This window comes from Bos javanicus, chromosome 7 (genome assembly GCF_032452875.1).
Source record: "Bos javanicus breed banteng chromosome 7, ARS-OSU_banteng_1.0, whole genome shotgun sequence".
Lineage (NCBI taxonomy): Eukaryota > Metazoa > Chordata > Mammalia > Artiodactyla > Bovidae > Bos > Bos javanicus.
The window spans coordinates 34,603,877-34,616,428 of record NC_083874.1 but is presented as its reverse complement, the minus strand read 5'-3'; the positions used below and the strand labels follow the sequence as shown (position 1 = coordinate 34,616,428).

Genomic DNA, 12,552 nt, shown 5'->3' with positions numbered 1-12,552 from the left:
CAACTTGAATGCAGTGAAAATCAATGTACCTGGTGCTATGGATGCCCAGAGGAAGACCTATATTAATACATGTAGCTTCTGGAAGCCCTAAATCTAATCAGCTAGACTTCATTTTTCAAACATAGCACCTAGCTCAGCTGGTAAAGAATCCACCTGCAATGCAGGAGACCCCAATTTGATTCCTGGATCAGGAAGATCCTGTGGAAAAGGGATATGCTACCCACTCCAGTATTCTTGGGCTTCCCTAGTGGCTCAGATGGTAAGAATCCACCTGCAGTGCAGGAGACCTGGGTTCGATCTCTGGGTTGGGAGGATCCCCTAGAGAAGTTACCCACTCTAGTATTCTGGCCTGGAGAATTTCATGGACCATATAGTCCATGGGGTAGCAAAGAGTCAGACATGACTGAGCAACTTTCGCTATCACTTTCACCTGTTTTTAAAGTTAAATCCATTGTTCATAAAGTATACTGTTAGCACTTTGGATCTTTGGATTTCAAGCCCTTCCCAAGAGGCAGATACTCTCTAGGCATCTAGGTGAGGACCCAGAGTCCTGCACATTTTCCTCAGACTTGGGAGACTGAGGATTCATGGACTTAAAGATTAGGGACATTAAAGAACTGAGGAAACCAGAAGGGAAAGAGACACGTGTACCCCAATGTTCATCGCAGCACTGTTTATAATAGCCAAGACATGGAAGCAACCTAGATGTCCATCAGCAGATGAATGGATAAGAAAGCTGTGGTACATATACACAATGGAGTATTACTCAGCCATTAAAAAGAATACATTTGAATCAGTTCTAATGAGGTGGATGAAACTGGAGCCTATTATACAGAGTGAAGTAAGCCAGAAGGAAAAACATAAATACAGTATTCTAACGCATATATATGGAATTTAGAAAGATGGTAACAATAACCCTGTGTACGAGACAGCAAAAGAGACACTGATGTATAGAACAGTCTTATGGACTCTGTGGGAGAGGGAGAGGGTGGGAAGATTTGGGAGAATGACATTGTAACATGTAAAATATCATGTAAGAAACGAGTTGCCAGTCCAGGTTCGATGCACGATACTGGATGCTTGGGGCTAGTGCACTGGGACGACCCAGAGGGAGGGTATGGGGAGGGAGGAGGGAGGAGGGGTCAGGATGCGGAACACATGTATACCTGTGGTGGATTCATTTTGATATTTGGCAAAACTAATACAATTATGTAAAGTTTAAAAATAAAATAAAATTAAAAAAAAAAAAAAGAAACAACCTACCAGTTTGTTTTCTGTTATCTATGAGTTTGCTTCTGTTTTGCTTTGTTGGTCTATTTTGTATTTAGATTCCACATGCAGGAATCTTGTAATTTCCATTGTTATAAAGGTTGTAAATGAATATAATGATTAGACCTAAAGCTATGACTTGAGAAAAATCACTATACATATATAAGATCATTATGATAAGAAAGTTGTCAGGAATAGATTTAGTACCGTAGAAGTTTAAAGAAATTTAAGGTCATAATATCCCATTGTCTCATTTTACATGTGAAATCACGGGGAATCAGAGAACCAACAATTTGCCCAAAGTGACACAGTGGCCTCTCGGCAGAGTTAATCATTAAGATCACCTGACCCCTTGTCCATCAACTTCACTAGTAGACCATGATTAAACAACCACTTTCAAATATATCAACAGCAAAGTGGCAAGAAGACTTTTGTGGATTGAAGAAGATCTAACTGGGAGGCTGTTTATCCTCTCAACATAATCACCCTCTATTACACATTTTCTTCCTATTAGGCTATGCATACAGGAGACAGGAAGCAGATGTTCTGAGAATAGGAGTGTGAGGAAGGCAAGCTAACACCTTCTCTTTGATGAGCTTGGAAGGACTCAAACTGCTCTCTCTAGGGTAGTTAAGACAGCTGCTGAGTTGTAGCAAAGCTTTGATCCAAGAGCTTGAGGTCCCAGAGTCATGAAATCACTCCAGGAAGAGAAATGGGTGAGCTTTAAATCAAATTTGATAATTCAAGTCTGGGTGTGAAATATATTAAGATTAGAAAAAGTGGTGACAGATAAAAAGTTAGTGAAAAATGTACTAAATTATTTCATTAGAAAGTTGCTCCAGACTACCACATTTAAATATAGTGTTTCCCATGCTCAATTGCTCTTTTTAAGGTGAATATGTATGTGTGTATGTAAGAGTGCATTTATGCTTCTATGTCTATGCATTTATGTGTGCATATTTACATATATATGTATTTACTAACTAAGAGAGAGAGAAGGAAAATTACTTCTGGAGTTTGAACAGAAAACCTTGTCTGAAGTGGGAAAAATTAAAATCTTTTGGCTCAAATACTAGTCATCTACCATTTAGTGATAGTATTTCCAAATAATAAGTTTAGCTTTTTTAAAGAGTAAAATGTATTTTTTCAAAATCATATAAAATGATTTAAAGTTATGAAACACTATATATTTATATACATACATACACACACACACACACACATATATATATATACTTATTTATAGTTACATATAACATGTGTGCTAAGTCACTTCAGTTGTGTCCAACTCTTTGTGACCCTGTGGACTGTAGCCTGCCAGTCTCCTCTGTCCATGGGATTATCCAAGCAAGAATACTGGAGTGGTTTGCCATGCCCTCCTGCAGGGGATCTTCCTGACCCAGGGATAGAACCCCACATCTCCCTGTTTCTCTTATGTGTCCTGCATTGGCAGGTGGGTTCTTTACCAGTAGCACCACCTGGGAAACCCACATATAACATATATAACTATATATATTTCTTTTCACTTTGCATTACATATGTAGTTATATTAACTATGCATATAATAGTTAATATACTATTAATATAACTATAATCATATGTTCACATACTTCAGAGTATAATAGCTATATACTATATGTAACTACACATATACATACAAAGTGACAACATCTTCAGGCTCTGGCTCAACTTTTCATATATTATGCCAATGTAAAACATGACCTGACTTCTCAGTGGAGGACAAAATAACTGAAAACTAAGAGAACCATTGAACTGCAGCTATAATTGAATAGCTACTTTGAATTCAAAATTCCAGAAAGATCTCAACTACCTACTCTTTGCAATAAGCCTATGTCAGATCATTTATATCCTGAGATAACCATATCCAGGGTAAAGTCAACATCATTCTTTAGAGTAGCAGTGCCATAGCCATAGCATGGCATATGCTTTAGCAGCTAATTATTTTTTTACCTTTCGGGCATGGATTAAAATCCCCTTTTATGGAAATATGAAGAGCCAGATGATAAACCTTAGAATCCCCTAAATATCCTTTGCTAGTCTTCAAAATCAGCTCTCACTTCTAGGTCAAAACTCCTTCCCCTATCTCCAAGGGGAAGATCCTCATCTCTAGCCTTCTGGCCCCACAAATCCCTTGAACACTCTCCCTGGCCTGATTGAGCTCAGCTCTGGACATACTAAATAATGGCTTCCCAGCTTTCTCTTTTCCTAGCCCTTTATTCTATCCTCTCTTTTCCTAAATGGCCAGGGACCCTTAAATCTTACATCCTCACACTTTTTCATTCTCTATTTTCTTATAACACCTGATTGTCTGCTCCTTAGGCTCCTCCCCCCAGAGTCACCTGCTGAAACCAACACTCCAAATCCATCAGATCCATCTCAACAGAAGCTTTCAAGCCATCCTCACTCTGTACAGACACTGGCCTATATTAAAGCCAACACACAAAATGATCACTCTCAGCCTATCAGACAAAACTGCTCTCAATCTGTATGCATTTCAGAAAGTTTGCTATAATCGGAAAAAATTTCAAAGGCTAATAGTCTCTCTCCTTGGAGACTGTCATTAACACTCCACATTCAAAATAGTCATTAGCTTCAGGAAAGCAAGAAATTCATTCTTCTGTTGTATTTTTAATGTCCTTACCTCTTGTCAATGTGCTACTCTGTTTACAAGCTGCAAAATGTTTGGAATCCAATGTCTGTTCTACAAATCTACTACTTTTGGCATGGTTTTCAGTGCTAAGACCTTAAGACCACTATTGTGGAGAGGAATTCTCTATATAAGCTTACAAAGGGCCATTCTCTTAAAAGTCATGGAATTGCACTCTCTTATTTGATATATTCTCCATAACACAGATATATTTACCTCTTTCTAGGTTTAATGTAGCCAAGAAATTAAAATGTGCTATATCTCTTTACTCTGAGAAGCCTACTAATCACTTTCATGTTCCATTTGGTAATGTACCGTGTTTATTGTCTGTCCACAAGCTAGAAAGCAAGCTCCAAGGAGGGCAGGGATTTATCTTTGCCCTTTGATTCATCCCAATGGCCTATAACAGTATCTGGATCAAAATGTGTGTGCTGTACCTAGTTGCTCAGTAGTGTCCGACTCTTTGAGACCACATGGACTGTAACCCGCCAGGCTCCTCCATCTATGGGGATTCTCCAGGCAAGAATAATTGAGTGGGTTGCCGTACTCTCCTCCAAGGAATCTTCCCAATCCAGGGATCAAACCCAGGTCTCCTGCATTGCAGGTGGATTCTTTACCATCTGAGCCACCAGGGAAGCTCAAGAATACTGGAGGGGGCTCAGTTGGTAAAGATTCCCTGGAGAAGGGATCAAAATGTAAGTTCAATTTATTTGTTGGATTTATTATTTTGGGGAGCTCCAAAATCACTGTAGATGGTGATTGCAGCCATGAAATTAAAAGACACTTACTCCTTGGAAGGAAAGTTATGACCAACCTAGATAGCATATTCAAAAGCAGAGACATTACTTTGCCAACAAAGGTCCATCTAGTCAAGGCTATGGTTTTTCCAGTAGTTATGTATGGATGTGACAGTTGGACTGTGAAGAAAGCTGAGCACTGAAGAATTGATGCTTTTGAACTGTGGTGTTGGAGAAGACTCTTGAGAGTCCCTTGGACTGCAAGGAGGTCCAACCAGTCCATTCTAAAGGAGATCAGTCCCGGGTGTTCTTTGGAAGGAACGATGCTAAAGCTGAAACTCCAGTACTTTGGCCACCTCATGCAAAGAGTTGACTCATTGGAAAAGACTCTGATGCTGGGAGGGATTGGGGGCAGGAGGAGAAGGGGACGACAGAGGATGAGATGGCTGGATGGCATCACCAACTCGATGGATGTGAGTTTGAGTGAACTCTGGGAGTTGGTGATGGACAGGGAGGCCTGGTGTGCTGCAATTCATGGGGTCGCAAAGAGTCGGACACGACTGAGCAACTGAACTGAACTGCTTAAGTAAATTAATCTCCTGCAACAAAAACTTAACCTAGCGGGATACATTGTTGTTATATAATCCTTACTACAGAGTTTATTTTTTTTATGTTTTTTTAAAATTTTATTATATTTTTAAACTTTACATAATTGTATTAGTTTTGCCAAATATCAAAATGAATCCACCACAGGTATACATGTGTTCCCCATCCTGAACCCCCTCCCTCCTCCCTCCCCATACCATCCCTCTGGGTCGTACCAGTGCACTAGACAGTCTCTTGATTTATTGTAATAACCAATTAAAAAAGTATATAGCTCCTTTGCTAACACTAACAATGGGGGCAGTCTCCGGCCCCCTTTTTATGTCTATGTCAGAAGCTTTCTCTGTCTCTTTCATACTTTAATAAAACTCTGGTACACACACACACACAAAAAAAAACTTAACCTAAATGCTTTGGCACTTGGCATGTTGAAACAAGATACACATTTTGAATGGAGAAATACTTTGTGGGTTTGAGTGAAAAGTAAAAGGAAATCATGAACATTCCATCCTACACTAATGGTACAAATTACTCTGAGACATAAGAAACATAACATTTTATTTCACAATGAAGCAAGTCTGGCTCAAAACCCCCACCGAATAAGTCTTTTGAGAAGTCCAACAAAAGTTATCTTCTTGGATTATGTTCCCTTCCATTCTTTAAAACAAGAAATCTAGACTCATGGGGCACATAAAAATGGGACAGTGATTGAAATTCTATTTTGTTTGCTGATGCTACAAGTCTATGATGAAGGAAATCACTTCCCCCATAGTTCTTCCTTCATCTCAAGCTGAGTTGACCCTCACTGAAGCACCCAAGACTATAGCGTTCAGTACCCAGTCTCCATGAGCTAATCTCCATGTGAGAGTCCTGCATTCACAAAGGCATTGCTTTTCAGTGAGATCAGATCTCCACTACTAACTATAAAGCCCAGTGTCTTTCCCAATCCTCAAGAACCCATCCAATATCCCAGAATTCTTTTCCTTCTCAAGTCCTTTCCCTTCCCATCTCTCAAATAAAAAAACTATTCATACTTATTTTGCCATCTCTCAACAGTGTTTGAAGGCTTATCATTTTAGATGGATTGGCCTCAGTCCCTAGAAACACAAAAATATCTGGTTTGCCTTTCTCAGGAGACAAAATCCAGGCTTTAGGACCTTCTTGATGGTGGTAGAGTAGGGGTAGGGATTCAGTTAGGATTGGGTTCAGCTGCTTGTGACACAAACTAGAAGATAACAATGGCCCATAAAAGACCAATTTTCACTTTATCTCACTTAAAAAAAGTTCTGAGATAGCCTCCTTGAGTTCATAGGGAATCTTTTTATTTTAATGTTTCACCAATTCATGCATTGACTGCATGGAAGCACAAAAAGGGTGCATACCACATATCTTATAAGATTTCCCAGGGTCACCACAACCTTTCGTCACGTCTCATTGGCTAGGACATTGTCACACAGTCAGACTAGTTATGGAGAAAGCTGCAAAGTATAGTCTTTGTCCCATATGGCCAGGTTGGATATTGGGGAAGGCAAGTGAGCAGTTTATACTACAGAGGCTGAATATTCATACTCATCCTGTTCTTTCATGAACTGGCAGCAGTGAAAAACAAAGCCCAGAGTTTTGTCAATAGATCATCAAGCTGTGTTCATTTCAGTTGAGTTCAGTCGCTTAGTCATGTTCGACTCTTTGCGACCCCATGAACCACAGCATGCCAGGCCTCCCTGTCCATCACCAACTCCAGGAGTTTACCCAAACTCATGTCCGTTGAGTCAGTGATGCCATTCAACCATCTCATCCTCTGTCATCCCCTTCACCTCCTCCCCTCAATCTTTCCCAGCATCAGGATCTTTTCAAATGAGTCAGCTCTTTACATCAGGTGGCCAAAGTATTGGAGTTTCAGCTTCAACATCAGTCCTTCCAATGAACACCCAGGACTTATCTCCTTCAGGATGGACTGGTTGGATCTCCTTGCAGTCCAAGGGACTCTCAAGAGTCTTCTCCAACACCACAGTCCAAAAGCAAATATTATAAATAATTCTTTTTTTTTTTTAAGTTTAAGATGCATCTCAAGTCTCAATTGTCAAACTTGCTCCTACTTTGAATCAAGGTTAGGGAAAGAGATAGTCATCAGCAATTTCTTCTCAGAAGTTGTTTTGTCATCTGATTCAGTCTCAGATGAATAGATATTCACAAATGTATAATAATGAAAGAAAGCAATGAAAGAAAATTAAAAAATAAAGCCTTATTTCAAATTTGTGAAAGTTGGACATGAGGCATTGAAGTAATATAGTTAATATTATCCTGTCTCCACCCTACCTCTCAACAAATCATAAGCTTGAAGAATTTGCATTATTGTTTTTATATTCCTCTGAATCTTCTATATATACTGCACTCAACGTATCTTTGCTGCACTGAGTTGAAAATGGATAAAAACGTAAATATTTGTAAGAACTTGAGTCATCAAGAAGTAAACACTTTGACTTAAGAGGATATTCCAACCTGTTCAAACACTGGCCACACACATCCTACCTGAGGAATCCATTATATGACTTTTAGAATGTCGCAATGTGGTTGGAATTAAAATTCAGACACCACCACCTAGCTCAGTAGAGAGCTATCTTCATATCATTTATGGGGATATTAAATGGTATCTCTGAGCTTTAAGACTATATAACATGGGAAACTGATCAAGTTTGGGGGTCTAGGGAAGGTTCCTCAAAAGAAGGAACATTTGATCTGAATCTGAAGGAATAAAATTATCAAGTGAAGAAGAAGAGAAACCAGACAGGGGAAACAGTATACACCAAAGTCCTATGGCAGGAGAAGGAAGAACTCACTCAAGGAATGAGGACAGTATGAGTGCACATGAAGATCAAAGGGCAGAGCACTGCTAGACAAAGTTGGAGAGTTGGAGTATCCATGGGGGTTCTTTGGTTGTGAGCCACAGAAATGAGCTCTGCCTTTTTCACCAAAATCAGGAGGAGGTTTTTTGGAAATCACTAAAGAATTCACAAAGTTAAAAGATATTAATAAGATTTCGTGCCATCAAGGACACTGGTGACCTTATGCCATTTTGGTGGATCCAGAGTGAAATGGCTTAATGGTTATCAGGAAATAGGGTGAAGGAGGCAAGGAGCACAGACTGGCTTTTGGAAAGTTTGGCTATAAATGAGGAGATCAGAGAGAATGAGTTGGCCCCAGATGTAGATGAAGGGTCAAAGAGGGTGTTTTCTAAGATTAAGGAGTCCAGAGCATATTTCAATGACAATAAAAGAGGTTAAGTATGCAAGAGGAAGAGATTGTATTTAGCGCAAATTTTCAAGAAAGAAAAGAATCGATATAATAAGTGCAAGAATTGTTCTTGACAAGAAGGAACAGCTCCACTATTGCAAGCCAAGAGAAGAGGAAGAAGTACAGATGTAGAAAGATTCCTTTGTGGTGGTAAGAAGACCCAGTTCCCTGATAGCTTCCATTTCATTTTTGAAGTAGGTCACCTTCTGAGACAGGGAAAGGTGAGAGGTGAGTAAAGAGGATTCGAAATTCTGAAGAAAGTAGAGAAGGTTTAGAAAGTCATTGCAAGAGAATAAGGAAAAGAGAGATGCCAGGTAGGGTGGAGGGCCCAACTGAGAGGCATATTCATATTCCTAACTGTTGGATACAAGTGTGACATTGCACCCTAAAATCCTTTTGGCAAAGAACCATTTTTGTATTCTCTGTGAACACACAGTGTGTTCTTACATATTTTCCACATATTCTCATTTGTCTATTTTCAGGCCTTAGTACTAAGGAAAACTAAGCCTCTCTTATTACTTTGTTCTTATTATAGGAGCTCAATAACATATAAGTCAATTGTTAGAAATGAGTTGCTAAATTTTCAGCCCACTTAAGACGAAGTATGGGTACTTCGGTACTTAGGGCATTACCCTGATTTCATCTTCTTAATGTATTTGTGTTTTCTCTTTTCCTCCAGTTTCTTCCTTTATCATCATATATTACTAAGTAAATATATTTTATCCACCTCAAGTTCCCTTTGTGGAATGAGGGAAGATAAAATAATAAGTCAATAGTATAACCAAAATTTTAAAATATGATATTATAAATTTAGATATGGAAGTGCATATATAAAAATAAATATGTAGATACATAGATAAACACATAGCAAGGTTTGCTAACAATTCCTATGGAAACAAGAAATATAAAGCCTAGCTAATGGGCTTCCCTGTTGGCTCAGTGGTAAAGAATCTGCCTGCCACTGCAGGAGACACAGGTTTGATCCCACATGGCACAGAGCAACTAAGCCTGTGTGCCACAACTACCAAGTCTGTGCTCTAGAGCCTGGGAGCCACAACTAGTAAAGCCTGTGCATCCTAGAGCCTGTGCTGTGCAACAAGAGAAGCCACCGCAGTGAGAAGTCCCTGCACCAAAAAGAAGAGTAGCCCCCACTCACTACAAGTAGAAAAAAGCCCACGCAGCAAGGAAGACCAAGAACAGCCAAAACAAATCAAATATAAAAAATAAAACCTAGCTAAGTTTCTACTCAGAGATAGTAAATCTATCATTTTTCAGAAAAGGAAAACATATTTACCTATTTATTGGTTTAACATTTTCCATACAACTAATATATTTTTATGAATTTCCTTTAAAAATTGAGCAAGAAAAACCCTAATCCAAAGAAAATCTATAAAATGATAAATTTAGGTAAGATGAAATGGATCTTTGTCTCTTAAGAATAGTTTATTTTTCCTGTTACCAAAAAGCAAGTCTGTGTGCCCAAGGCACAGTGAGGCCAAACAATATCAAAACGTCAGAGTGTGAAACAGAGACAGGTTTATTGAGAGCAAGGAGATGGGTGGCTCATGCCTTAAAAACCCCCCAAATTCCTGAAAGCTGTCAGCAAAGCCCTTTTCTAAGAAAAGTGAGCGAGGGGTGTGGTTGTTGCAAACTTCTTGGTGTTGGATCCTTTGCTCAAGGGGTTGGGTCATGGTCAGGTAACGATGTTCCCGAGGCCCCGAGATACAACTTTCTCCCTCCGAGGTCCTGGTTCTGGCTAAGAGAAGACAGATCTCAGTTGGAAGCTCCCTCAGGGCCAAATCCCCAAAATCTGCCCAGCTGACATCGCTGAGGGAGCCAGGCATCCAGGACCCAGCTGGCCCTCAGGCTGCCAGTACAACAGGACCAGGTCCCACAGGCTGCATCCCAGGCAGACAGCCACTGCCATTAGGTCGCAGAGACAGGGATGAGGGGGAGATTCACCGCCAATTCAAGGTCTGAGCCGAGTAAGTGGGAGGCCATGGCGAGAGCTCTGGAGCCCTGCAAGACACAGCCCCCAGCCTGTTCACCGGCGAGTCTGAGGAGTGAGCTGGAAGTCCCTGTGGAGAAGGGTGGGATCCGCCTCTTTCACTCTCCGCCTGAAGACTACCACTCCAGGGACCGCTGGTTGAATGGAACCACTAACGGTCACTTATCAACAGTTAGTTGTTTGTGGGCAGAGCTCACTGTAGCATCCTCCAATGGCTGAGCAGGATCACTAATGGTTGCTCATTGATAGTTGATTGCTTGGGGGAGGGGCCCAGACTGAAGGCTGAGCAGGAGCACAAACTGTCTGGGGTAACTGTTGCCTGGTAACAAGGTTTGAGGATAGCACACAGCTTCAGCCAACTGCTAAAGGCTGCACTCAGCAGGGCTATATTACAATTACATTTAGGGAAATTAAAACGGATCTTAGTCTCTTTGTGTGTGCATGCTAAGTCGCTTCAGTTATGGCTGACTCTTTGTGATCCCTTGGACTGTAGCCCGGCAAGGCTCCTCTGTCCATCAGGATTCTCCAGGCAGGAATACTGGAGTGGGTTCCTATGCCTTCCTCCAGGGGATCTTCCCCATCCAGGGATTGAACCCCAGTCTCCTGCATCTTCTACTGTTGGCAGGCGGGTTCTTTACTACTAGCACCACCTGGGAAGCCCTCTTTGTCTCTTAAACATAGTTTATTGTTACTATTATAAAAGTTAGGTGAAATATTTAAAATTATAGTCTCAACATACTACAACCCCTTTTAGGAAGACAAGTACTTTAAACTTAAGCTTCTTATATGGAAAAAGTTACTTTCAATATACTTCACGCACTAAACATCAGTGCTTTCTTTGACTTTGATTTTAAAATATCTAAAAAAGAATCAAGTTTGCATAATTTAAGACTGTAGACTCAAATCTCCATTTGACTTTTCTCTGCCTGTATGACTTTATAAAACCCCTAATCATGCTTTACCTCTAGATTGTTATGAGGGTTAAATGAATTCATACAAGAAATGCTTAGAATAGTGCCTGGCATGTAGTAAGCATTTTACAAGCATTAAACTGTTGCTATTGTTGTTTGTCATTGTCTCCATCATCTAAACTATGTAAAGACTGTCTTTGCTGGTTTTTCTCCCAAGCATTGCCAGCAGTTTAACACACTACAGGTTTGTTTAAGTGATAATGATTTACCTTGGTGATGAGGGTCATTTGATTTGAAGAACATCGTATTTGTATTATCATAATGAGATAAAGCATAACTTCCTTTTTATTCAAAAGGCAGTACCAAAGAACTAAACATTCCAAGTTTATGTGAAAGAAAGTTAGACTTGCCTATGAGCAGGGTGACCTTAAAAGCATCTGAGCAGGGATGAGAAAATCCCATTCTCTAACCTGTTTCACACTCTCAGTACCAGTGACACAAAAGGAAAAGCTAGGCTAGGCCTTCTGCACCTACAGTTCAGGTCTCTGAACACTTAGGTGGTTTTCAGAAAATTTTAAACCAACGTCTGGGTGCCAAAATGTTCCCCCAACAAAACTCTTTCCAGTCCTTCAGAAATAACCCACCAGAGTCTTTTCTCCTTCCAGGCCTGTTGGCAATTGAAAAGCAAACAACAAACACAAATTGGCATCAAACTGAAGTCCTCTGCTCTTCAGTTCTGCCACTCAATAACCAATGAATTTTGCAAGTTCCTATACTTTCAGAGCCCTAGTTTCCTTAGCTGTAAAGTGGAGGTAAGGGAAGACTTGTTAATATCTGTCCAGTGATAAAGCACCTGGGCTACCTTATTCTGATGGTCTTGAGTAGAAACCACTCATCTAGTACAGGATCCATCCTACAAATCCTGACTCAGTCACATGTACCCATAATGAACTCCCTGTATATCATACAGAATCATACAGAATATAAACATCACAGCAGTACCTATTCCCTGTATTATCTACAAAAAGTCAAATGTTTCTGATACTAATTCTTTTGCTATTTCTT

General features: G+C 40.0%; 1 long non-coding RNA gene across 1 annotated transcript; it reads right to left on the bottom strand.

The window, feature by feature from the left end:
• Nucleotides 1-10,089: 10,089 nt before the first annotated feature.
• LOC133251996 (uncharacterized) lies at nt 10,090-12,221 on the bottom strand. Its single transcript, XR_009737788.1, has 2 exons — nt 10,531-12,221; nt 10,090-10,324 (listed from the first exon to the last, which is right to left on the bottom strand). It is a non-coding gene; the product is annotated as an uncharacterized LOC133251996 (long non-coding RNA).
• Nucleotides 12,222-12,552: the final 331 nt, after the last annotated feature.